Source organism: Nothobranchius furzeri, chromosome 9 (assembly GCF_043380555.1).
Source record: "Nothobranchius furzeri strain GRZ-AD chromosome 9, NfurGRZ-RIMD1, whole genome shotgun sequence".
Taxonomy (NCBI): Eukaryota; Metazoa; Chordata; class Actinopteri; order Cyprinodontiformes; family Nothobranchiidae; genus Nothobranchius; species Nothobranchius furzeri.
The window spans coordinates 12,595,981-12,623,040 of NC_091749.1; positions in this window are offsets into that span (position 1 = coordinate 12,595,981).

Sequence of the window (27,060 nt, forward strand, 5' to 3'; positions counted from 1 at the left end):
CACAAAAAGGAATGGAGTCATTAGCACTTAAGGTTTGTAAATGGCACCCAGAATTATGTTGCACGAAGCACAATTTCACATCATTCTGGGTCCATTTGTGTGAAAACAAGGTCCAATAAGGCTGAAACGCTACAAGAAGGTAGAACCTATTGAGTTGTAAGTGATCTGAACGTTTCAAGATGATCGCACATTCCTATAGGGGGTCAAACCATGTCCCAAAGGTCACCGGGCCTGGTGTCTCTTTAAAGAAGTAGTCCAGTTACACATTTGTGGGCTTATAACTTGGCTTCTGAATGTCCTAGAGAGGTTAGGTTTGTTTTAGTGTACTCCAATCAACAGCCCCTACAACCACAAAAAGGAATGGAGTCATTAGCACTTATGGTTTGTAAATGGCACCCAGAATTATGTTGCACGAAGCACAATTTCACATCATTCTGGGTTCATTTGTGTGAAAACAAGGTCCAATCAGGCTGAAACGTTACAGGAAGGTAGAATCTATTGAGTTGTAAGTGATCTGAACGTTTCATGATGATAGCACTTTCCTAAGGGGGTCAAACCATGTCCCAAAGGTCACCGGATCTGGTGTCAATTTAAAGAAGTAGTCCAGTTACACATTTGTGGGCTTATAACTTGGCTTCTGAATGTCCTAGAGAGATCAGGTTTGTTTTAATGTACTCCAACCAACAGCCCCTACAACCACAAAAAGGAATGGAGTCATTAGCACTTATGGTTTGTAAATGGCACCCAGAATTATGTTGCACGAAGCACAATTTCACATCATTCTGGGTCCATTTGTGTGAAAACAAGGTCCAATCAGGCTGAAACGTTACAAGAAGGTAGAATCTATTGAGTTGTAAGTGATCTGAACGTTTCATGATGATCGCACATTCCTAAGGGGGTCAAACCATTTTCCAAAGGTCACCGGATCTGGTGTCAATTTAAAGAAGTAATCCAGTTACACATTTGTGGGCTTATAACTTGGCTTCTTAATGTCCTAGAGAGATCAGGTTTGTTTTAGTGTACTCCAACCAACAGCCCCTACAACCACAAAAAGGAATGGAGTCATTAGCACTTCTGGTTTGTAAATGGCACCCAGAATTATGTTGCACGAAGCACAATTTCACATCATTCTGGGTTCATTTGTGTGAAAACAAGGTCCAATCAGGCTGAAACGTTACAAGAAGGTAGAATCTATTGAGTTGTAAGTGATCTGAACGTTTCATGATGATCGCACATTCCTATAGGGGGTCAAACCATGTCCCAAAGGTCACCGGGCCTGGTGTCTCTTTAAAGAAGTAGTCCAGTTACACATTTGTGGGCTTATAACTTGGCTTCTGAATGTCCTAGAGAGGTTAGGTTTGTTTTAGTGTACTCCAATCAACAGCCCCTACAACCACAAAAAGGAATGGAGTCATTAGCACTTATGGTTTGTAAATGGCACCCAGAATTATGTTGCACGAAGCACAATTTCACATCATTCTGGGTTCATTTGTGTGAAAACAAGGTCCAATCAGGCTGAAACGTTACAGGAAGGTAGAATCTATTGAGTTGTAAGTGATCTGAACGTTTCATGATGATAGCACTTTCCTAAGGGGGTCAAACCATGTCCCAAAGGTCACCGGATCTGGTGTCAATTTAAAGAAGTAGTCCAGTTACACATTTGTGGGCTTATAACTTGGCTTCTGAATGTCCTAGAGAGATCAGGTTTGTTTTAATGTACTCCAACCAACAGCCCCTACAACCACAAAAAGGAATGGAGTCATTAGCACTTATGGTTTGTAAATGGCACCCAGAATTATGTTGCACTAAGCACAATTTCACATCATTCTGGGTTCATTTGTGTGAAAACAAGGTCCAATCAGGCTGAAACGTTACAGGAAGGTAGAATCTATTGAGTTGTAAGTGATCTGAACGTTTCATGATGATAGCACTTTCCTAAGGGGGTCAAACCATGTCCCAAAGGTCACCGGATCTGGTGTCAATTTAAAGAAGTAGTCCAGTTACACATTTGTGGGCTTATAACTTGGCTTCTGAATGTCCTAGAGAGGTCAGGTTTGTTTTAGTGTACTCCAATCAACAGCCCCTACAACCACAAAAAGGAATGGAGTCATTAGCACTTATGGTTTTTAAATGGCACCCAGAATTATGTTGCACGAAGCACAATTTCACATCATTCTGGGTCCATTTGTGTGAAAACAAGGTCCAATAAGGCTGTAACGCTACAAGAAGGTAGAACCTATTGAGTTGTAAGTGATCTGAACGTTTCAAGATGATCGCACATTCCTATAGGGGGTAAAACCATGTCCCAAAGGTCACCGGGCCTGGTGTCTCTTTAAAGAAGTAGTCCAGTTACACATTTGTGGGCTTATAACTTGGCTTCTGAATGTCCTAGAGAGGTTAGGTTTGTTTTAGTGTACTCCAATCAACAGCCCCTACAACCACAAAAAGGAATGGAGTCATTAGCACTTATGGTTTGTAAATGGCACCCAGAATTATGTTGCACGAAGCACAATTTCACATCATTCTGGGTTCATTTGTGTGAAAACAAGGTCCAATCAGGCTGAAACTTTACAGGAAGGTAGAATCTATTGAGTTGTAAGTGATATGAACGTTTCATGATGATCGCACATTCCTAAGGGGGTCAAACCATTTTCCAAAGGTCACCGGATCTGGTGTCAATTTAAAGAAGTAATCCAGTTACACATTTGTGGGCTTATAACTTGGCTTCTTAATGTCCTAGAGAGATCAGGTTTGTTTTAGTGTACTCCAATCAACAGCCCCTACAACCACAAAAAGGAATGGAGTCATTAGCACTTATGGTTTGTAAATGGCACCCAGAATTATGTTGCACGAAGCACAATTTCACATCATTCTGGGTCCATTTGTGTGAAAACAAGGTCCAATCAGGCTGAAACGCTACAAGAAGGTAGAATCTATTGAGTTGTAAGTGATCTGAACGTTTCAAGATGATCGCACATTCCTATAGGGGTAAAACCATGTCCCAAAGGTCACCGGGCCTGGTGTCACTTTAAAGAAGTAGTCCAGTTACACCTTTGTGGGCTTATAACTTGGCTTCTGAATGTCCTAGAGAGGTTAGGTTTGTTTTAGTGTTCTCCAATCAACAGCCCCTACAACCACAAAAAGGAATGGAGTCATTAGCACTTATGGTTTGTAAATGGCACCCAGAATTATGTTGCACGAAGCACACTTTCACATCATTCTGGGTTCATTTGTGTGAAAACAAGGTCCAATCAGGCTGAAACGTTACAGGAAGGTAGAATCTATTGAGTTGTAAGTGATCTGAACGTTTCATGATGATAGCACTTTCCTAAGGGGGTCAAACCATGTCCCAAAGGTCACCGGATCTGGTGTCAATTTAAAGAAGTAGTCCAGTTACACATTTGTGGGCTTATAACTTGGCTTCTGAATGTCCTAGAGAGATCAGGTTTGTTTTAGTGTACTCCAATCAACAGCCCCTACAACCTAAAACAGGAATGGAGTCATTAGCACTTATGGTTTTTAAATGGCACCCAGAATTATGTTGCACGAAGCACAATTTCACATCATTCTGGGTTCATTTGTGTGAAAACAAGCTCCAATCAGGCTGAAATGTTACAGGAAGGTAGAATCTATTGAGTTGTAAGTGATCTGAACATTTCATGATGATAGCACTTTCCTAAGGGGGTCAAACCATGTCCCAAAGGTCACCGGATCTGGTGTCAATTCAAAGAAGTAGTCCAGTTACATATTTGTGGGCTTATAACTTGGCTTCTGAATGTCCTAGAGAGATCAGGTTTGTTTTAATGTACTCCAATCAACAGCCCCTACAACCACAAAACAGAATGGAGTCATTAGCACTTATGGTTTGTAAATGGCACCCAGAATTACGTTGCACGAAGCACAATTTCACATCATTCTGGGTTCATTTGTGTGAAAACAAGGTCCAATCAGGCTGAAACGCTACAAGAAGGTATAATCTATTGAGTTGTAAGTGATCTGAACGTTTCAAGATGATCGCACATTCCTATAGGGGGTAAAACCATGTCCCAAAGGTTACCGAGCCTGGTGTCACTTTAAAGAAGTAGTCCAGTTACACATTTTTGGGCTTATTACTTGGCTTCTGAATATCCTAGAGAGATCAGGTTTGTTTTAATGTACTCCAATCAACAGCCCCTACAACCACAAAACAGAATGGAGTCATTAGCACTTATGGTTTGTAAATGGCACCCAGAATTACGTTGCACGAAGCACAATTTCACATCATTCTGGGTTCATTTGTGTGAAAACAAGGTCCAATTAGGCTGAAACGCTACAAGAAGGTATAATCTATTGAGTTGTAAGTGATCTGAACGTTTCAAGATGATCGCACATTCCTATAGGGGGTAAAACCATGTCCCAAAGGTTACCGGGCCTGGTGTCACTTTAAAGAAGTAGTCCAGTTACACATTTTTGGGCTTATAACTTATCTTCTGAATATCCTAGAGAGAACAGGTTTGTTTTAGTGTACTCCAATCAACATCCCCTACAACCTCAAAAAGGAATGGAGTCATTAGGACTAATGGTTTTTAAATGGCACCCAGAATTATGCTGCACTAAGCACAATTTCACATCATTCTGGGTTCATTTGTGTGAAAACAAGGTCCAATCAGGCTGAAACGTTACAGGAAGGTAGAATCTATTGAGTTGTAAGTGATCTGAATGTTTCATGATGATAGCACTTTCCTAAGGGGGTCAAACCATGTCCCAAAGGTCACCGGATCTGGTGTCAATTTAAAGAAGTAGTCCAGTTACACATTTGTGGGCTTATAACTTGGCTTCTGAATGTCCTAGAGAGGTTAGGTTTGTTTTAGTGTACTCCAATCAACAGCCCCTACAACCACAAAAAGGAATGGAGTCATTAGCACTTATGGTTTGTAAATGGCACCCAGAATTATTTTGCACGAAGCACAATTTCGCATCATTCTGGGTTCATTTGTGTGAAAACAAGGTCCAATCAGGCTGAAACGTTACAGGAAGGTAGAATCTATTGAGTTGTAAGTGATCTGAACGTTTCATGATGATCGCACATTCCTAAGGGGGTCAAACCATTTTCCAAAGGTCACCGGATCTGGTGTCAATTTAAAGAAGTAATCCAGTTACACATTTGTGGGCTTATAACTTGGCTTCTGAATGTCCTAGAGAGATCAGGTTTGTTTTAGTGTACTCCAATCAACAGCCCCTACAACCACAAAAAGGAATGGAGTCATTAGCACTTATGGTTTGTAAATGGCACCCAGAATTCTGTTGCACGAAGCACAATTTCACATCATTCTGGGTCCATTTGTGTGAAAACAAGGTCCAATCAGGCTGAAACGCTACAAGAAGGTAGAATCTATTTAGTTGTAAGTGATCTGAACGTTTCAAGATGATCGCACATTCCTATAGGGGGTAAAACCATGTCCCAAAGGTCACCGGGCCTGGTGTCACTTTAAAGAAGTAGTCCAGTTACACCTTTGTGGGCTTATAACTTGGCTTCTGAATGTCCTAGAGAGGTTAGGTTTGTTTTAGTGTTCTCCAATCAACAGCCCCTACAACCACAAAAAGGAATGGAGTCATTAGCACTTATGGTTTTTAAATGGCACCCAGAATTATTTTGCACGAAGCACAATTTCACATCATTCTGGGTTCATTTGTGTGAAAACAAGGTCCAATCAGTCTGAAACGTTACAGGAAGGTAGATTCTATTGAGTTGTAAGTGATCTGAACGTTTCATGATGATAGCACTTTCCTAAGGGGGTAAAACCATGTCCCAAAGGTCACCGGATCTGGTGTCAATTTAAAGTAGTCCAGTTACACATTTGTGGGCTTAAAACTTGGCTTCTGAATGTCCTAGAGAGATCAGGTTTGTTTTAGTGTACTCCAATCAACAGCCCCTACAACCACAAAAAGGAATGGAGTCATTAGCACTTAAGGTTTGTAAATGGCACCCAGAATTATGTTGCACGAAGCACAATTTCACATCATTCTGGGTCCATTTGTGTGAAAACAAGGTCCAATCAGGCTGAAACGCTACAAGAAGGTAGAATCTATTGAGTTGTAAGTGATCTGAACGTTTCAAGATGATCGCACATTCCTATAGGGGGTAAAACCATGTCCCAAAGGTCACCGGGCCCTGTGTCACTTTAAAGAAGTAGTCCAGTTACACCTTTGTGGGCTTATAACTTGGCTTCTGAATGTCCTAGAGAGATCAGGTTTGTTTTAGTATACTCCAATAGACATCCCCTACAACCACAAAAAGGAATGGAGTCATTAGCACTCATTGTTTTTTAATGGCACCCAGAATTATGTTGCACGAAGCACAATTTCACATCATTCTGGGTTCATTTGTGTGAAAACAAGGTCCAATCAGGCTGAAACGTTACAGGAAGGTAGAATATATTGAGTTGCAAGTTATCTGAACGTTTCATCATGATAGCACTTTCCTAAGGGGGTCAAACCATGTCCCAAAGGTCACCGGATCGGGTGTCAATTTAAAGAAGTAGTCCAGTTACACATTTGTGGGCTTATAACTTGGCTTCTGAATGTCCTAGAGAGATCAGGTTTGTTTTAATGTACTCCAATCAACAGCCCCTACAACCACAAAAAGGAATGGAGTCATTAGCACTTATGGTTTTTAAATGGCACCCAGAATTATGTTGCACGAAGCACAATTTCACATCATTCGGGGATCATTTGTGTGAAAACAAGGTCCAATCAGGCTGAAACGCTACAAGAAGGTAGAATCTATTGAGTTGTAAGTGATCTGAACGTTTCATGATGATAGCACTTTCCTAAGGCTGTCAAACCATGTCCCAAAGGTCACCGGACCTGGTGTCACTTTAAAGAAGTAGTCCAGTTACACCTTTGTGGGCTTATAACTTGGCTTCTGAATGTCCTAGAGAGATCAGGTTTGTTTTAATGTACTCCAATCAACAGCCCCTACAACCACAAAAAGGAATGGAGTCATTAGCACTTATGGTTTGTAAATGGCACCCAGAATTATGTTGCACGAAGCACAATTTCACATCATTCTGGGTCCATTTGTGTGAAAACAAGGTCCAATCAGGCTGAAACGCTACAAGAAGGTAGAATCTATTGAGTTGTAAGTGATCTGAACGTTTCAAGATGATCGCACATTCCTATAGGGGGTAAAACCATGTCCCAAAGGTCACCGGGCCTGGTGTCACTTTAAACAAGTAGTCCAGTTACACCTTTGTGGGCTTATAACTTGGCTTCTGAATGTCCTAGAGAGGTTAGGTTTGTTTTAGTGTACTCCAATCAACAGCCCCTACAACCACAAAAAGGAATGGAGTCATTAGCACTTATGGTTTGTAAATGGCACCCAGAATTATGTTGCACAATGCACAATTTCACATCATTCTGGGTTCATTTGTGTGAAAACAAGGTCCAATCAGGCTGAAACGTTACAGGAAGGTAGAATCTATTGAGTTGTAAGTGATCTGAACGTTTCATGATGATAGCCCTTTCCTAAGGGGGTCAAACCATGTCCCAAAGGTCACCGGATCTGGTCTCAATTTAAAGAAGTAGTCCAGTTACACATTTGTGGGCTTATAACTTGGCTTCTGAATGTCCTAGAGAGATCAGGTTTGTTTTAGTGTACTCCAATCAAAAGCCCCTACTACCACAAAAAGGAATGGAGACATTAGCACTTATGGTTTTTAAATGGCACCTAGAATTATGTTGCACGAAGCACAATTTCACATCATTCTGGGTTCATTTGTGTGAAAACAAGGACCAATCAGGCTGAAACGTTACAGGAAGGTAGAATCTATTGAGTTGTAAGTGATCTGAACGTTTCATGATGATAGCACTTTCCTAAGGGGGTCAAACCATGTCCCAAAGGTCACCGGATCAGGTGTCAATTTAAAGTAGTCCAGTTACACATTTGTGGGCTTATAACTTGGCTTCTGAATGTCCTAGAGAGATCAGGTTTGTTTTAGTGTACTCCAATCAACAGCCCCTACAACCACAAAAAGGAATGGAGTCATTAGCACTTATGGTTTGTAAATGGCATCCAGAATTATGTTGCACGAAGCACAATTTCACATCATTCTGGGTCCATTTGTGTGAAAACAAGGTCCAATCAGGCTGAAACGCTACAAGAAGGTAGAATCTATTGAGTTGTAAGTGATCTGAACGTTTCAAGATGATCGCACATTCCTATAGGGGGTAAAACCATGTCCCAAAGGTCACCGGGCCTGGTGTCACTTTAAAGATGTAGTCCAGTTACACCTTTGTGGGCTTATAACTTGGCTTCTGAATGTCCTAGAGAGGTTAGGTTTGTTTTAGTGGACTCCAATCAAAAGCCCCTACAACCACAAAAAGGAATGGAGTCATTAGCACTTATGGTTTGTAAATGGCACCCAGAATTATGTTGCACGAAGCACAATTTCACATCATTCTGGGTCCATTTGTGTGAAACCAAGGTCCAATCAGGCTGAAACGCTACAAGAAGGTAGAATCTATTGAGTTGTAAGTGATCTGAACGTTTCAAGATGATCGCACATTCCTATAGGGGGTAAAACCATGTCCCAAAGGTCACCGGGCCTGGTGTCACTTTAAAGATGTAGTCCAGTTACACCTTTGTGGGCTTATAACTTGGCTTCTGAATGTCCTAGAGAGGTTAGGTTTGTTTTAGTGTACTCCAATCAACAGCCCCTACAACCACAAAAAGGAATGGAGTCATTAGCACTTATGGTTTGTAAATGGCACCCAGAATTATGTTGCACAATGCACAATTTCACATCATTCTGGGTTCATTTGTGTGAAAACAAGGTCCAATCAGGCTGAAACATTACAGGAAGGTAGAATCTATTGAGTTGTAAGTGATCTGAACGTTTCATGATGATAGCCCTTTCCTAAGGGGGTCAAACCATGTCCCAAATGTCACCGGATCTGGTCTCAATTTAAAGAAGTAGTCCAGTTACACATTTGTGGGCTTATAACTTGGCTTCTGAATGTCCTAGAGAGATCAGGTTTGTTTTAGTGTACTCCAATCAAAAGCCCCTACTACCACAAAAAGGAATGGAGACATTAGCACTTATGGTTTTTAAATGGCACCTAGAATTATGTTGCACGAAGCACAATTTCACATCATTCTGGGTTCATTTGTGTGAAAACAAGGACCAATCAGGCTGAAACGTTACAGGAAGGTAGAATCTATTGAGTTGTAAGTGATCTGAACGTTTCATGATGATAGCACTTTCCTAAGGGGGTCAAACCATGTCCCAAAGGTCACCGGATCAGGTGTCAATTTAAAGAAGTAGTCCAGTTACACATTTGTGGGCTTATAACTTGGCTTCTGAATGTCCTAGAGAGATCAGGTTTGTTTTAGTGTACTCCAATCAACAGCCCCTACAACCACAAAAAGGAATGGAGTCATTAGCACTTATGGTTTGTAAATGGCATCCAGAATTATGTTGCACGAAGCACAATTTCACATCATTCTGGGTCCATTTGTGTGAAAACAAGGTCCAATCAGGCTGAAACGCTACAAGAAGGTAGAATCTATTGAGTTGTAAGTGATCTGAACGTTTCAAGATGATCGCACATTCCTATAGGGGGTAAAACCATGTCCCAAAGGTCACCGGGCCTGGTGTCACTTTAAAGATGTAGTCCAGTTACACCTTTGTGGGCTTATAACTTGGCTTCTGAATGTCCTAGAGAGGTTAGGTTTGTTTTAGTGTACTCCAATCAAAAGCCCCTACAACCACAAAAAGGAATGGAGTCATTAGCACTTATGGTTTGTGAATGGCACCCAGAATTATGTTGCACGAAGCACAATTTCACATCATTCTGGGTTCATTTGTGTGAAAACAAGGTCCAATCAGGCTGAAACGTTACAGGAAGGTAGAATATATTGAGTTGTAAGTGATCTGAACGTTTCATCATGATAGCACTTTCCTAAGGGGGTCAAACCATGTCCCAAAGGTCACCGGATCGGGTGTCAATTTAAAGAAGTAGTCCAGTTACACATTTGTGGGCTTATAACTTGGCTTCTGAATGTCCTAGAGAGATCAGGTTTGTTTTAATGTACTCCAATCAACAGCCCCTACAACCACAAAAAGGAATGGAGTCATTAGCACTTATGGTTTTTAAATGGCACCCAGAATTATGTTGCACGAAGCACAATTTCACATCATTCGGGGATCATTTGTGTGAAAACAAGGTCCAATCAGGCTGAAACGCTACAAGAAGGTAGAATCTATTGAGTTGTAAGTGATCTGAACGTTTCATAATGATAGCACTTTCCTAAGGGGGTCAAACCATGTCCCAAAGGTCACCGGACCTGGTGTCACTTTAAAGAAGTAGTCCAGTAACACCTTTGTGGGCTTATAACTTGGCTTCTGAATGTCCTAGAGAGATCAGGTTTGTTTTAATGTACTCCAATCAACAGCCCCTACAACCACAAAAAGGAATGGAGTCATTAGCACTTATGGTTTGTAAATGGCACCCAGAATTATGTTGCACGAAGCACAATTTCACATCATTCTGGGTCCATTTGTGTGAAAACAAGGTCCAATCAGGCTGAAACGCTACAAGAAGGTAGAATCTATTGAGTTGTAAGTGATCTGAACGTTTCAAGATGATCGCACATTCCTATAGGGGGTAAAACCATGTCCCAAAGGTCACCGGGCCTGGTGTCACTTTAAACAAGTAGTCCAGTTACACCTTTGTGGGCTTATAACTTGGCTTCTGAATGTCCTAGAGAGGTTAGGTTTGTTTTAGTGTACTCCAATCAACAGCCCCTACAACCACAAAAAGGAATGGAGTCATTAGCACTTATGGTTTGTAAATGGCACCCAGAATTATGTTGCACAATGCACAATTTCACATCATTCTGGGTTCATTTGTGTGAAAACAAGGTCCAATCAGGCTGAAACGTTACAGGAAGGTAGAATCTATTGAGTTGTAAGTGATCTGAACGTTTCATGATGATAGCCCTTTCCTAAGGGGGTCAAACCATGTCCCAAAGGTCACCGGATCTGGTGTCAATTTAAAGAAGTAGTCCAGTTACACATTTGTGGGCTTATAACTTGGCTTCTGAATGTCCTAGAGAGATCAGGTTTGTTTTAGTGTACTCCAATCAAAAGCCCCTACTACCACAAAAAGGAATGGAGACATTAGCACTTATGGTTTTTAAATGGCACCTAGAATTATGTTGCACGAAGCACAATTTCACATCATTCTGGGTTCATTTGTGTGAAAACAAGGACCAATCAGGCTGAAACGTTACAGGAAGGTAGAATCTATTGAGTTGTAAGTGATCTGAACGTGTCATGATGATAGCACTTTCCTAAGGGGGTATAACCATGTCCCAAAGGTCACCGGATCAGGTGTCAATTTAAAGAAGTAGTCCAGTTACACATTTGTGGGCTTATAACTTGGCTTCTGAATGTCCTAGAGAGATCAGGTTTGTTTTAGTGTACTCCAATCAACAGCCCCTACAACCACAAAAAGGAATGGAGTCATTAGCACTTATGGTTTGTAAATGGCATCCAGAATTATGTTGCACGAAGCACAATTTCACATCATTCTGGGTCCATTCGTGTGAAAACAAGGTCCAATCAGGCTGAAACGCTACAAGAAGGTAGAATCTATTGAGTTGTAAGTGATCTGAACGTTTCAAGATGATCGCACATTCCTATAGGGGGTAAAACCATGTCCCAAAGGTCACCGGGCCTGGTGTCACTTTAAAGATGTAGTCCAGTTACACCTTTGTGGGCTTATAACTTGGCTTCTGAATGTCCTAGAGAGGTTAGGTTTGTTTTAGTGGACTCCAATCAAAAGCCCCTACAACCACAAAAAGGAATGGAGTCATTAGCACTTATGGTTTGTGAATGGCACCCAGAATTATGTTGCACAAAGCACAATTTCACATCATTCTGGGTTCATTTGTGTGAAAACAAGGTCCAATCAGGCTGAAACGTTACAGGAAGGTAGAATCTATGGAGTTGTAAGAGATCTGAACGTTTCATGATGATAGCACTTTCCTAAGGGGGTCAAACCATGTCCCAAAGGTCACCGGATCTGATGTCACTTTAAAGAAGTAGTCCAGTTACACATTTGTGGGCTTATAACTTGGCTTCTGAATGTCCCAGAGAGGTCAGGTTTGTTTTAGTGTACTCCAATCAAAAGCCCCTACTACCACAAAAAGGAATGGAGACATTAGCACTTATGGTTTTTAAATGGCACCCAGAATTATGTTGCACGAAGCACAATTTCACATCATTCTGGGTTCATTTGTGTGAAAACAAGGACCAATCAGGCTGAAACGTTACAGGAAGGTAGAATCTATGGAGTTGTAAGTGATCTGAACGTTTCATGATGATAGCACTTTCCTAAGGGGGTCAAACCATGTCCCAAAGGTCACCGGATCTGGTGTCACTTTAAAGAAGTAGTCACGTTACACATTTGTGGGCTTATAACTTGGCTTCTGAATGTCCTAGAGAGATCAGGGTTGTTTTAGTGTACTCCAATCAACAGCCCCTACAACCACAAAAAGGAATGGAGTCATTAGCACTTATGGTTTGTAAATGGCATCCAGAATTATGTTGCACGAAGCACAATTTCACATCATTCTGGGTCCATTTGTGTGAAAACAAGGTCCAATCAGGCTGAAACGCTACAAGAAGGTATAATCTATTGAGTTGTAAATGATCTGAACGTTTCAAGATGATCGCACATTCCTATAGGGGGTAAAACCATGTCCCAAAGGTTACCGGGCCTGGTGTCACTTTAAAGAAGTAGTCCAGTTACACATTTTTGGGCTTATAACTTATCTTCTGAATATCCTAGAGAGATCAGGTTTGTTTTAGTGTACTCCAATCAACATCCCCTACAACCTCAAAAAGGAATGGAGTAATTAGGACTAATGGTTTTTAAATGGCACCCAGAATTATGCTGCACTAAGCAAAATTTCACATCATTCTGGGTTCATTTGTGTGAAAACAAGGTCCAATCAGGCTGAAACGTTACAGGAAGGTAGAATCTGTTGAGTTGTAAGTGATCTGAATGTTTCATGATGATAGCACTTTCCTAAGGGGGTCAAACCATGTCCCAAAGGTCACCGGATCTGGTGTCAATTTAAAGAAGTAGTCCAGTTACACATTTGTGGGATTATAACTTGGCTTCTGAATATCCTAGAGAGGTTAGGTTTGTTTTAGTGTACTCCAATCAACAGCCCCTACAACCACAAAAAGGAATGGAGTCATTAGCACTTATGGTTTGTAAATGGCACCCAGAATTATGTTGCACGAAGCACAATTTCACATCAATCTGGGTTCATTTGTGTGAAAACAAGGTCCAATCAGGCTGAAACGTTACAGGAAGGTAGAATCTATTGAGTTGTAAGTGATCTGAACGTTTCATGATGATCGCACATTCCTAAGGGGGTCAAACCATTTTCCAAAGGTCACCGGATCTGGTGTCAATTTAAAGAAGTAATCCAGTTACACATTTGTGGGCTTATAACTTGGCTTCTTAATGTCCTAGAGAGATCAGGTTTGTTTTAGTGTACTCCAATCAACAGCCCCTACAACCACAAAAAGGAATGGAGTCATTAGCACTTATGGTTTGTAAATGGCACCCAGAATTATGTTGCACGAAGCACAATTTCACATCATTCTGGGTTCATTTGTGTGAAAACAAGGTCCAATCAGGCTGAAACGTTACAGGAAGGTAGAATCTATTGAGTTGTAAGTGATCTGAACGTTTCATGATGATAGCCCTTTCCTAAGGGGGTCAAACCATGTCCCAAAGGTCACCGGATCTGGTGTCAATTTAAAGAAGTAGTCCAGTTACACATTTGTGGGCTTATAACTTGGCTTCTGAATGTCCTAGAGAGATCAGGTTTGTTTTAGTGGACTCCAATCAAAAGCCCCTACTACCACAAAAAGGAATGGAGACATTAGCACTTATGGTTTTTAAATGGCACCTAGAATTATGTTGCACGAAGCACAATTTCACATCATTCTGGGTTCATTTGTGTGAAAACAAGGACCAATCAGGATGAAACGTTACAGGAAGGTAGAATCTATTGAGTTGTAAGTGATCTGAACGTTTCATGATGATAGCACTTTCCTAAGGGGGTCAAACCATGTCCCAAAGGTCACCGGATCAGGTGTCAATTTAAAGAAGTAGTCCAGTTACACATTTGTGGGCTTATAACTTGGCTTCTGAATGTCCTAGAGAGATCAGGTTTGTTTTAGTGTACTCCAATCAACAGCCCCTACAACCACAAAAAGGAATGGAGTCATTAGCACTTATGGTTTGTAAATGGCATCCAGAATTATGTTGCACGAAGCACAATTTCACATCATTCTGGGTCCATTTGTGTGAAAACAAGGTCCAATCAGGCTGAAACGCTACAAGAAGGTAGAATCTATTGAGTTGTAAGTGATCTGAACGTTTCAAGATGATCACACATTCCTATAGGGGGTAAAACCATGTCCCAAAGGTCACCGGGCCTGGTGTCACTTTAAAGATGTAGTCCAGTTACACCTTTGTGGGCTTATAACTTGGCTTCTGAATGTCCTAGAGAGGTTACGTTTGTTTTAGTGGACTCCAATCAAAAGCCCCTACAACCACAAAAAGGAATGGAGTCATTAGCACTTATGGTTTGTGAATGGCACCCAGAATTATGTTGCACGAAGCACAATTTCACATCATTCTGGTTTCCTTTGTGTGAAAACAAGGTCCAATCAGGCTGAAACGTTACAGGAAGGTAGAATATATTGAGTTGTAAGTGATCTGAACGTTTCATCATGATAGCACTTTCCTAAGGGGGTCAAACCATGTCCCAAAGGTCACCGGATCGGGTGTCAATTTAAAGAAGTAGTCCAGTTACACATTTGTGGGCTTATAACTTGGCTTCTGAATGTCCTAGAGAGATCAGGTTTGTTTTAATGTACTCCAATCAACAGCCCCTACAACCACAAAAAGGAATGGAGTCATTAGCACTTATGGTTTTTAAATGGCACCCAGAATTATGTTGCACGAAGCACAATTTCACATCATTCGGGGATCATTTGTGTGAAAACAAGGTCCAATCAGGCTGAAACGCTACAAGAAGGTAGAATCTATTGAGTTGTAAGTGATCTGAACGTTTCATGATGATAGCACTTTCCTAAGGGGGTAAAACCATGTCCCAAAGGTCACCGGACCTGGTGTCACTTTAAAGAAGTAGTCCAGTTACACCTTTGTGGGCTTATAACTTGGCTTCTGAATGTCCTAGAGAGATCAGGTTTGTTTTAATGTACTCCAATCAACAGCCCCTACAACCACAAAAAGGAATGGAGTCATTAGCACTTATGGTTTGTAAATAGCACCCAGAATTATGTTGCACGAAGCACAATTTCACATCATTCTGGGTCCATTTGTGTGAAAACAAGGTCCAATCAGGCTGAAACGCTACAAGAAGGTAGAATCTATTGAGTTGTAAGTGATCTGAACGTTTCAAGATGATCGCACATTCCTATAGGGGGTAAAACCATGTCCCAAAGGTCACCGGGCCTGGTGTCACTTTAAACAAGTAGTTCAGTTACACCTTTGTGGGCTTATAACTTGGCTTCTGAATGTCCTAGAGAGGTTAGGTTTGTTTTAGTGTACTCCAATCAACAGCCCCTACAACCACAAAAAGGAATGGAGTCATTAGCACTTATGGTTTGTAAATGGCACCCAGAATTATGTTGCACAATGCACAATTTCACATCATTCTGGGTTCATTTGTGTGAAAACAAGGTCCAATCAGGCTGAAATGTTACAGGAAGGTAGAATCTATTGAGTTGTAAGTGATCTGAACGTTTCATGATGATAGCACTTTCCTAAGGGGGTCAAACCATGTCCCAAAGGTCACCGGATCTGGTGTCAATTTAAAGAAGTAGTCCAGTTACACATTTGTGGGCTTATAACTTGGCTTCTGAATGTCCTAGAGAGATCAGGTTTGTTTTAGTGTACTCCAATCAAAAGCCCCTACTACCACAAAAAGGAATGGAGACATTAGCACTTATGGTTTTTAAATGGCACCTAGAATTATGTTGCACGAAGCACAATTTCACATCATTCTGGGTTCATTTGTGTGAAAACAAGGACCAATCAGGCTGAAACGTTACAGGAAGGTAGAATCTATTGAGTTGTAAGTGATCTGAACGTTTCATGATGATAGCACTTTCCTAAGGGGGTCAAACCATGTCCCAAAGGTCACCGGATCAGGTGTCAATTTAAAGAAGTAGTCCAGTTACACATTTGTGGGCTTATAACTTGGCTTCTGAATGTCCTAGAGAGATCAGGTTTGTTTTAGTGTACTCCAATCAACAGCCCCTACAACCACAAAAAGGAATGGAGTCATTAGCACTTATGGTTTGTAAATGGCATCCAGAATTATGTTAGACGAAGCACAATTTCACATCATTCTGGGTCCATTTGTGTGAAAACAAGGTCCAATCAGGCTGAAACGCTACAAGAAGGTAGAATCTATTGAGTTGTAAGTGATCTGAACGTTTCAAGATGATCGCACATTCCTATAGGGGGTAAAACCATGTCCCAAAGGTCACCGGGCCTGGTGTCACTTTAAAGATGTAGTCCAGTTACACCTTTGTGGGCTTATAACTTGGCTTCTGAATGTCCTAGAGAGGTTAGGTTTGTTTTAGTGGACTCCAATCAAAAGCCCCTACAACCACAAAAAGGAATGGAGTCATTAGCACTTATGGTTTGTGAATGGCACCCAGAATTATGTTGCACAAAGCACAATTTCACATCATTCTGGGTTCATTTGTGTGAAAACAAGGTCCAATCAGGCTGAAACGTTACAGGAAGGTAGAATCTATGGAGTTGTAAGTGATCTGAACGTTTCATGATGATAGCACTTTCCTAAGGGGGTCAAACCATGTCCCAAAGGTCACCGGATCTGGTGTCACTTTAAAGAAGTAGTCCAGTTACACATTTGTGGGCTTATAACTTGGCTTCTGAATGTCCCAGAGAGGTCAGGTTTGTTTTAGTGTACTCCAATCAAAAGCCCCTACTACCACAAAAAGGAATGGAGACATTAGCATTTATGGTTTTTAAATGGCACCTAGAATTATGTTGCACGAAGCACAATTTCACATCATTCTGGGTTCATTTGTGTGAAAACAAGGACCAATCAGGCTGAAACGTTACAGGAAGGTAGAATCTATGGAGTTGTAAGTCATCTGAACGTTTCATGATGACAGCACTTTCCTAAGGGGGTCAAACCATGTCCCAAAGGTCACCGGATCTGGTGTCACTTTAAAGAAGTAGTCCAGTTACACATTTGTGGGCTTATAACTTGGCTTCTGAATGTCCTAGAGAGATCAGGTTTGTTTTAGTGTACTCCAATCAAAAGCCCCTACTACCACAAAAAGGAATGGAGACATTAGCACTTATGGTTTGTAAATGGCATCCAGAATTATGTTGCATGAAGCACAATTTCACATCATTCTGGGTCCATTTGTGTGAAAACAAGGTCCAATCAGGCTGAAACGCTACAAGAAGGTAGAATCTATTGAGTTGTAAGTGATCTGAACGTTTCAAGATGATCGCACATTCCTATAGGGGGTAAAACCATGTCCCAAAGGTCACCGGGCCTGGTGTCACTTTAAAGAAGTAGTCCAGTTACACATTTGAGGGCTTATAACTTGGCTTCTGAATGTCCTAGAGCGATCAGGTTTGTTTTAGTGTACTCCAATCAACAGCCCCTACAACCACAAAAAGGAATGGAGACATTAGCACTTATGGTTTTTAAATGGCACCCAGAATTATGTTGCACGAAGCACAATTTCACATCATTCTGGGTCCATTTGTGTGAAAACAAGGTCAAATCAGGCTGAAACGTTACAGGAAGGTAGAATCTACTGAGTTGTAAGTGATCTGAACGTTTCATGATGACAGCACTTTCCTAAGGGGGTCAAACCATGTCCCAAAGGTCACCGGATCTGGTGTCAATTTAAAGAAGTAGTCCAGTTACACATTTGTGGGCTTATAACTTGGCTTCTGAATGTCCTAGAGAGATTAGGTTTGTTTTAGTGTACTCCAACCAACAGCCCCTACAACCACAAAAAGGAATGGAGTCATTAGCACTTATGGTTTGTAAATGGCACCCAGAATTATGTTGCACGAAGCACAATTTCACATCATTCTGGGTTCATTTGTGTGAAAACAAGGACCAATCAGGCTGAAAAGTTACAGGAAGGTAGAATCTATGGAGTTGTAAGTGATCTGAACGTTTCATGATGACAGCACTTTCCTAAGGGGGTCAAACCATGTCCCAAAGGTCACCGGATCTGGTGTCACTTTAAAGAAGTAGTCCAGTTACACGTTTGTGGGCTTATAACTTGGCTTCTGAATTTCCTAGAGAGATCATGTTTGTTTTAGGGTACTCCAATCAACAGCCCCTACAACCACAAAAAGGAATGGAGTCATTAGCACTTATGGTTTTTAAATGGCACCCTGAATTATGTTGCACGAAGCACAATTTCACATCATTCTGGGTTCATTTGTGTGAAAACAAGGTCCAATCAGGCTGAAACGTTACAGGAAGGTAGAATCTACTGAGTTGTAAGTGATCTGAACGTTTCATGATGACAGCACTTTCCTAAGGGGGTCAAACCATGTCCCAAAGGTCACCGGATCTGGTGTCAATTTAAAGAAGTAGTCCAGTTACACATTTGTGGGCTTATAACTTGGCTTCTGAATGTCCTAGAGCGATCAGGTTTGTTTTAGTGTACTCCAATCAAAAGCCCCTACTAGCACAAACAGGAATGGAGTCTTTAGCACTTATGGTTTGTAAATGGCACCCAGAATTATGTTGCACGAAGCACAATTTCACATCATTCTGGGTTCATTTGTGTGAAAACAAGGTCCAATCAGGCTGAAACTTTACAGGAAGGTAGAATCTATTGAGTTGTAAGTGATCTGAACGTTTCATGATGATAGCACGTTCCTAAGGGGGTCAAACCATGTCCCAAAGGTCACCGGATCTATTGTCAATTTAAAGAAGTAGTCCAGTTACAAATTTGTGGGCTTATAACTTGTCTTCTGAATGTCCTAGAGAGATCAGGTTTGTTTTAGTGTACTCCAATCAACAGCCCCTACAACCACAAAAAGGAATGGAGTCATTAGCACTTATGGTTTTTAAATGGCACCCAGAATTATGTTTCACGAAGCACAATTTCACATCATTCTGGGTTCATTTGTGTGAAAACAAGGTCCAATCAGGCTGAAACGTTACAGGAAGGTAGAATCTATTGAGTTGTAAGTGATCTGAACGTTTCATGATGATAGCCCTTTCCTAAGGGGGTCAAACCATGTCCCAAAAGTTACCGGATCTGGTGTCAATTTAAAGAAGTAGTCCAGTTACACATTTGTGGGCTTATAACTTGGCTTCTGAATGTCCTAGAGAGATCAGGTTTGTTTTAATGTACTCCAATCAACAGCCCCTACAACCACAAAAAGGAATGGAGTCATTAGCACTTATGGTTTGTAAATGGCACCCAGAATTATGTTGCACGAAGCACAATTTCACATCATTCTGGGTTCATTTGTGTGAAAACAAGGACCAATCAGGCTGAAACGTTACAGGAAGGTAGAATCTATTGAGTTGTAAGTGATCTGAACGTTTCATGATGATAGCACTTTCCTAAGGGGGTCAAACCATGTCCCAAAGGTCACCGGATCAGGTGTCAATTTAAAGAAGTAGTCCAGTTACACATTTGTGGGCTTATAACTTGGCTTCTGAATGTCCTAGAGAGATCAGGTTTGTTTTAGTGTACTCCAATCAACAGCCCCTACAACCACAAAAAGGAATGGAGTCATTAGCACTTATGGTTTGTAAATGGCATCCAGAATTATGTTAGACGAAGCACAATTTCACATCATTCTGGGTCCATTTGTGTGAAAACAAGGTCCAATCAGGCTGAAACGCTACAAGAAGGTAGAATCTATTGAGTTGTAAGTGATCTGAACGTTTCAAGATGATCGCACATTCCTATAGGGGGTAAAACCATGTCCCAAAGGTCACCGGGCCTGGTGTCACTTTAAAGATGTAGTCCAGTTACACCTTTGTGGGCTTATAACTTGGCTTCTGAATGTCCTAGAGAGGTTAGGTTTGTTTTAGTGGACTCCAATCAAAAGCCCCTACAACCACAAAAAGGAATGGAGTCATTAGCACTTATGGTTTGTGAATGGCACCCAGAATTATGTTGCACAAAGCACAATTTCACATCATTCTGGGTTCATTTGTGTGAAAACAAGGTCCAATCAGGCTGAAACGTTACAGGAAGGTAGAATCTATGGAGTTGTAAGTGATCTGAACGTTTCATGATGATAGCACTTTCCTAAGGGGGTCAAACCATGTCCCAAAGGTCACCGGATCTGGTGTCACTTTAAAGAAGTAGTCCAGTTACACATTTGTGGGCTTATAACTTGGCTTCTGAATGTCCCAGAGAGGTCAGGTTTGTTTTAGTGTACTCCAATCAAAAGCCCCTACTACCACAAAAAGGAATGGAGACATTAGCACTTATGGTTTTTAAATGGCACCTAGAATTATGTTGCACGAAGCACAATTTCACATCATTCTGGGTTCATTTGTGTGAAAACAAGGACCAATCAGGCTGAAACGTTACAGGAAGGTAGAATCTATGGAGTTGTAAGTCATCTGAACGTTTCATGATGACAGCACTTTCCTAAGGGGGTCAAACCATGTCCCAAAGGTCACCGGATCTGGTGTCACTTTAAAGAAGTAGTCCAGTTACACATTTGTGGGCTTATAACTTGGCTTCTGAATGTCCTAGAGAGATCAGGTTTGTTTTAGTGTACTCCAATCAAAAGCCCCTACTACCACAAAAAGGAATGGAGACATTAGCACTTATGGTTTGTAAATGGCATCCAGAATTATGTTGCATGAAGCACAATTTCACATCATTCTGGGTCCATTTGTGTGAAAACAAGGTCCAATCAGGCTGAAACGCTACAAGAAGGTAGAATCTATTGAGTTGTAAGTGATCTGAACGTTTCAAGATGATCGCACATTCCTATAGGGGGTAAAACCATGTCCCAAAGGTCACCGGGCCTGGTGTCACTTTAAAGAAGTAGTCCAGTTACACATTTGAGGGCTTATAACTTGGCTTCTGAATGTCCTAGAGCGATCAGGTTTGTTTTAGTGTACTCCAATCAACAGCCCCTACAACCACAAAAAGGAATGGAGACATTAGCACTTATGGTTTTTAAATGGCACCCAGAATTATGTTGCACGAAGCACAATTTCACATCATTCTGGGTCCATTTGTGTGAAAACAAGGTCAAATCAGGCTGAAACGTTACAGGAAGGTAGAATCTACTGAGTTGTAAGTGATCTGAACGTTTCATGATGACAGCACTTTCCTAAGGGGGTCAAACCATGTCCCAAAGGTCACCGGATCTGGTGTCAATTTAAAGAAGTAGTCCAGTTACACATTTGTGGGCTTATAACTTGGCTTCTGAATGTCCTAGAGAGATTAGGTTTGTTTTAGTGTACTCCAACCAACAGCCCCTACAACCACAAAAAGGAATGGAGTCATTAGCACTTATGGTTTGTAAATGGCACCCAGAATTATGTTGCACGAAGCACAATTTCACATCATTCTGGGTTCATTTGTGTGAAAACAAGGACCAATCAGGCTGAAAAGTTACAGGAAGGTAGAATCTATGGAGTTGTAAGTGATCTGAACGTTTCATGATGACAGCACTTTCCTAAGGGGGTCAAACCATGTCCCAAAGGTCACCGGATCTGGTGTCACTTTAAAGAAGTAGTCCAGTTACACATTTGTGGGCTTATAACTTGGCTTCTGAATGTCCTAGAGCGATCAGGTTTGTTTTAGTGTACTCCAATCAAAAGCCCCTACTACCACAAAAAGGAATGGAGACATTAGCACTTATGGTTTTTAAATGGCACCCAGAATTATGTTGCACGAAGCACAATTTCACATCATTCTGGGTCCATTTGTGTGAAAACAAGGTCAAATCAGGCTGAAACGTTACAGGAAGGTAGAATCTACTGAGTTGTAAGTGATCTGAACGTTTCATGATGATAGCACTTTCCTAAGGGGGTCAAACCATGTCCCAAAGGTCACCGGATCTGGTGTCACTTTAAAGAAGTAGTCCAGTTACACATTTGTGGGCTTATAACTTGGCTTCTGAATTTCCTAGAGAGATCATGTTTGTTTTAGGGTACTCCAATCAACAGCCCCTACAACCACAAAAAGGAATGGAGTCATTAGCACTTATGGTTTTTAAATGGCATCCTGAATTATGTTGCACGAAGCACAATTTCACATCATTCTGGGTTCATTTGTGTGAAAACAAGGTCCAATCAGGCTGAAACGTTACAGGAAGGTAGAATCTACTGAGTTGTAAGTGATCTGAACGTTTCATGATGACAGCACTTTCCTAAGGGGGTCAAACCATGTCCCAAAGGTCACCGGATCTGGTGTCAATTTAAAGAAGTAGTCCAGTTACACATTTGTGGGCTTATAACTTGGCTTCTGAATGTCCTAGAGCGATCAGGTTTGTTTTAGTGTACTCCAATCAAAAGCCCCTACTAGCACAAACAGGAATGGAGTCTTTAGCACTTATGGTTTGTAAATGGCACCCAGAATTATGTTGCACGAAGCACAATTTCACATCATTCTGGGTTCATTTGTGTGAAAACAAGGTCCAATCAGGCTGAAACTTTACAGGAAGGTAGAATCTATTGAGTTGTAAGTGATCTGAACGTTTCATGATGATAGCACGTTCCTAAGGGGGTCAAACCATGTCCCAAAGGTCACCGGATCTATTGTCAATTTAAAGAAGTAGTCCAGTTACAAATTTGTGGGCTTATAACTTGTCTTCTGAATGTCCTAGAGAGATCAGGTTTGTTTTAGTGTACTCCAATCAACAGCCCCTACAACCACAAAAAGGAATGGAGTCATTAGCACTTATGGTTTTTAAATGGCACCCAGAATTATGTTTCACGAAGCACAATTTCACATCATTCTGGGTTCATTTGTGTGAAAACAAGGTCCAATCAGGCTGAAACGTTACAGGAAGGTAGAATCTATTGAGTTGTAAGTGATCTGAACGTTTCATGATGATAGCCCTTTCCTAAGGGGGTCAAACCATGTCCCAAAAGTTACCGGATCTGGTGTCAATTTAAAGAAGTAGTCCAGTTACACATTTGTGGGCTTATAACTTGGCTTCTGAATGTCCTAGAGAGATCAGGTTTGTTTTAATGTACTCCAATCAACAGCCCCTACAACCACAAAAAGGAATGGAGTCATTAGCACTTATGGTTTGTAAATGGCACCCAGAATTATGTTGCACGAAGCACAATTTCACATCATTCTGGGTTCATTTGTGTGAAAACAAGGTCAAATCAGGCTGAAACGTTACAGGAAGGTAGAATCTACTGAGTTGTAAGTGATCTGAACGTTTCATGATGATAGCACTTTCCTAAGGGGGTCAAACCATGTCCCAAAGGTCACCGGATCTGGTGTCAATTTAAAGAAGTAGTCCAGTTACAACTTGGGGGCTTATAACTTGGCTTCTGAATGTCCTAGAGAGATCAGGTTTGTTTTAGTGTACTCCAATCAACAGCCCCTACAACCACAAAAAGGAATGGAGTCATTAGCACTTATGGTTTGTAAATGGCACCCAGAATTATGTTGCACGAAGCACAATTTCACATCATTCTGGGTCCATTTGTGTGAAAACAAGGTCCAATCAGGCTGAAACGCTACAAGAAGGTAGAATCTATTGAGTTGTAAGTGATCTGAACGTTTCAAGATGATCGCACATTCCTATAGGGGGTAAAACCATGTCCCAAAGGTCACCGGATCTGGTGTCAATTTAAAGAAGTAATCCAGTTACACATTTGTGGGCTTATAACTTGGCTTCTTAATGTCCTAGAGAGATCAGGTTTGTTTTAGTGTACTCCAATCAACAGCCCCTACAACCACAAAAAGTAATGGAGTCATTAGCACTTATGGTTTGTAAATGGCACCCAGAATTATGTTGCACGAAGCACAATTTCACATCAATCTGGGTCCATTTGTGTGAAAACAAGGTCCAATCAGGCTGAAACGTTACAGGAAGGTAGAATCTATTGAGTTGTAAGTGATCTGAACGTTTCATGATGATAGCACTTTCCTAAGGGGGTCAAACCATGTCCCAAAGGTCACCGGATCTGGTGTCAATTTAAAGAAGTAGTCCAGTTACACATTTGTGGGCTTATAACTTGGCTTCTGAATGTCCTAGAGCGATCAGGTTTGTTTTAGTGTACTCCAATCAACAGCCCCTACAACCACAAAAAGGAATGGAGACATTAGCACTTATGGTTTTTAAATGGCACCCAGAATTATGTTGCACGAAGCACAATTTCACATCATTCTGGGTCCATTTGTGTGAAAACAAGGTCCAATCAGGCTGAAACGTTACAGGAAGGTATAATCTACTGAGTTGTAAGTGATCTGAACGTTTCATGATGATAGCACTTTCCTAAGGGGGTCAAACCATGTCTCAAAGGTCACCGGATCTGGTGTCACTTTAAAGAAGTAGTCCAGTTACACATTTGTGGGCTTATAACTTGGCTTCTGAATGTCCTAGAGAGATCATGTTTGTTTTAGGGTACTCCAATCAACAGCCCCTACAACCACAAAAAGGAATGGGTCATTAGCACTTATGGTTTTTAAATGACACCCAGAATTATGTTGCACGAAGCACAATTTCACATCATTCTGGGTTCATTTGTGTGAAAACAAGGTCCAATCAGGCTGAAACGTTACAGGAAGGTAGAATCTATTGAGTTGTAAGTGATCTGAACGTTTCATGATGATAGCACTTTCCTAAGAGGGTCAAACCATGTCCCAAAGATCACCGGATCTGGTGTCAATTTTAAAGAAGTAGTCCAGTTACACATTTGTGGGCTTATAACTTGGCTTCTGAATGTCCTAGAGAGATCAGGTATTTTTTAATGTACTCCAATCAACAGCCCCTACAACCACAAAAAGGAATGGAGTCATTAGCACTTATGGTTTGTAAATGGCACCCAGAAAGTAGTCCAGTTACACATTTGTGGGACATGGTTTTACCCCCTATAGGAATGTGCGATAATCTTGAAACGTTCAGATCACTTACAACTCAATAGGATCTACCTTCTTGTAGTGTTTCAGCCTGATTGGACCTTGTTTTCACACAAATGGACCCAGAATGATCTGAAATTGTGCTTCGTGCAACATAATTCTGGGTGCCATTTACAAACCTTAAGTGCTAATGACTCCATTCCTTTTTGTGGTTGTAGGGGCTGTTGATTGGAGTACATTAAAACAAACCTGATCTCTCTAGGACATTCAGAAGCCAAGTTATAAGCCCACAAATGTGTAACTGGACTATTTCTTTGAATTGACACCAGATCCGGTGACCTTTGGGACATGGTTTGACCCCCTTAGGAAAGTGCTATCTTCATGAAACGTTCAGATCACTTACAACTCAATAGATTCTACCTTCCTGTAACGTTTCAGCCTGATTGGACCTTGTTTTCACACAAATGAACCCAGAATAATGTGAAATTGTGCTTCGTGCAACATAATTCTGGGTGCCATTTAAAAACCATAAGTGCTAATGACTCCATTCCTTTTTGTGGTTGTAGGGGCTGTTGATTGGAGTATAATAAAACAAACCTGATCTCTCAGGGACATTCAGAAGCCAAGTTATAAGCCCACAAATGTGTAACTGGACTACTTCTTTAAAGAGACACCAGGCCCGGTGACCTTTGGGACATGGTTTTACCCCCTATATGAATGTGCGATCATCTTGAAACGTTCAGATCACTTACAACTCAATAGATTCTAACTTCCTGTAACGTTTCAGCCTGATTGGACCTTGTTTTCACACAAATGAACCCAGAATGATGTGAAATTGTGCTTCGTGCAACATAATTCTGGGTGCCATTTAAAAACCATAAGTGCTAATGACTCCATTCCTTTTTGAGGTTGTAGGGGCTGTTGATTGGAGTACACTAAAACAAACCTGATCTCTCTAGGACATTCAGAAGCCAAGTTATAAGCCCTCAACGGTGTAACTGGACAACTTCTTTAAAGTGACACCAGGCCCGGTGACCTTTGGGACATGGTTTGACCCCCTATAGGAATGTGCGATCATCATGAAACATTCAGATCACTTACAACTCAATAGATTCTACCTTCTTGTAACGTTTCAGCCTGATTGGACCTTGTTTTCACACAAATGGACCCAGAATGATGTGAAATTGTGCTTCGTGCAACATAATTCTGGGTGCCATTTACAAACCATAAGTGCTAATGACTCCATTCCTTTTTGTGGTTGTAGGGGCTGTTGATTGGAGTACACTAAAACAAACCTAACCTCTCTAGGACATTCAGAAGCCAAGTTATAAGCCCACAAATGTGTAACTGGACTACTTCTTTAAAGAGACACCAGGCCCGGTGACCTTTGGGACATGGTTTTACCCCCTATAGGAATGTGCGATCATCTTGAAACGTTCAGATCACTTACAACTCAATAGGTTCTACCTTCTTGTAACGTTTCAGCCTGATTGGACCTTGTTTTCACACAAATGGACCCAGAATGATGTGAAATTGTGCTTCGTGCAACATAATTCTGGGTGCCATTTACAATCCTTAAGTGCTAATGACTCCATTCCTTTTTGTGGTTGTAGGGGCTGTTGATTGGAGTACACTAAAACAAACCTGATCTCTCTAGGACATTCAGAAGCCAAGTTATAAGCCCACTAATGTGTAACTGGACTACTTCTTTAAATTGACACCAGATCCGGTGACCTTTGGGACATGGTTTGACCCCCTTAGGAAAGTGCTATCATCATGAAACGTTCAGATCACTTACAACTCAATAGATTCTGCCTTCCTGTAACGTTTCAGCCTGATTGGACCTTGTTTTCACACAAATGAACCCAGAATGATGTGAAATTGTGCTTCGTGCAACATAATTCTGGGT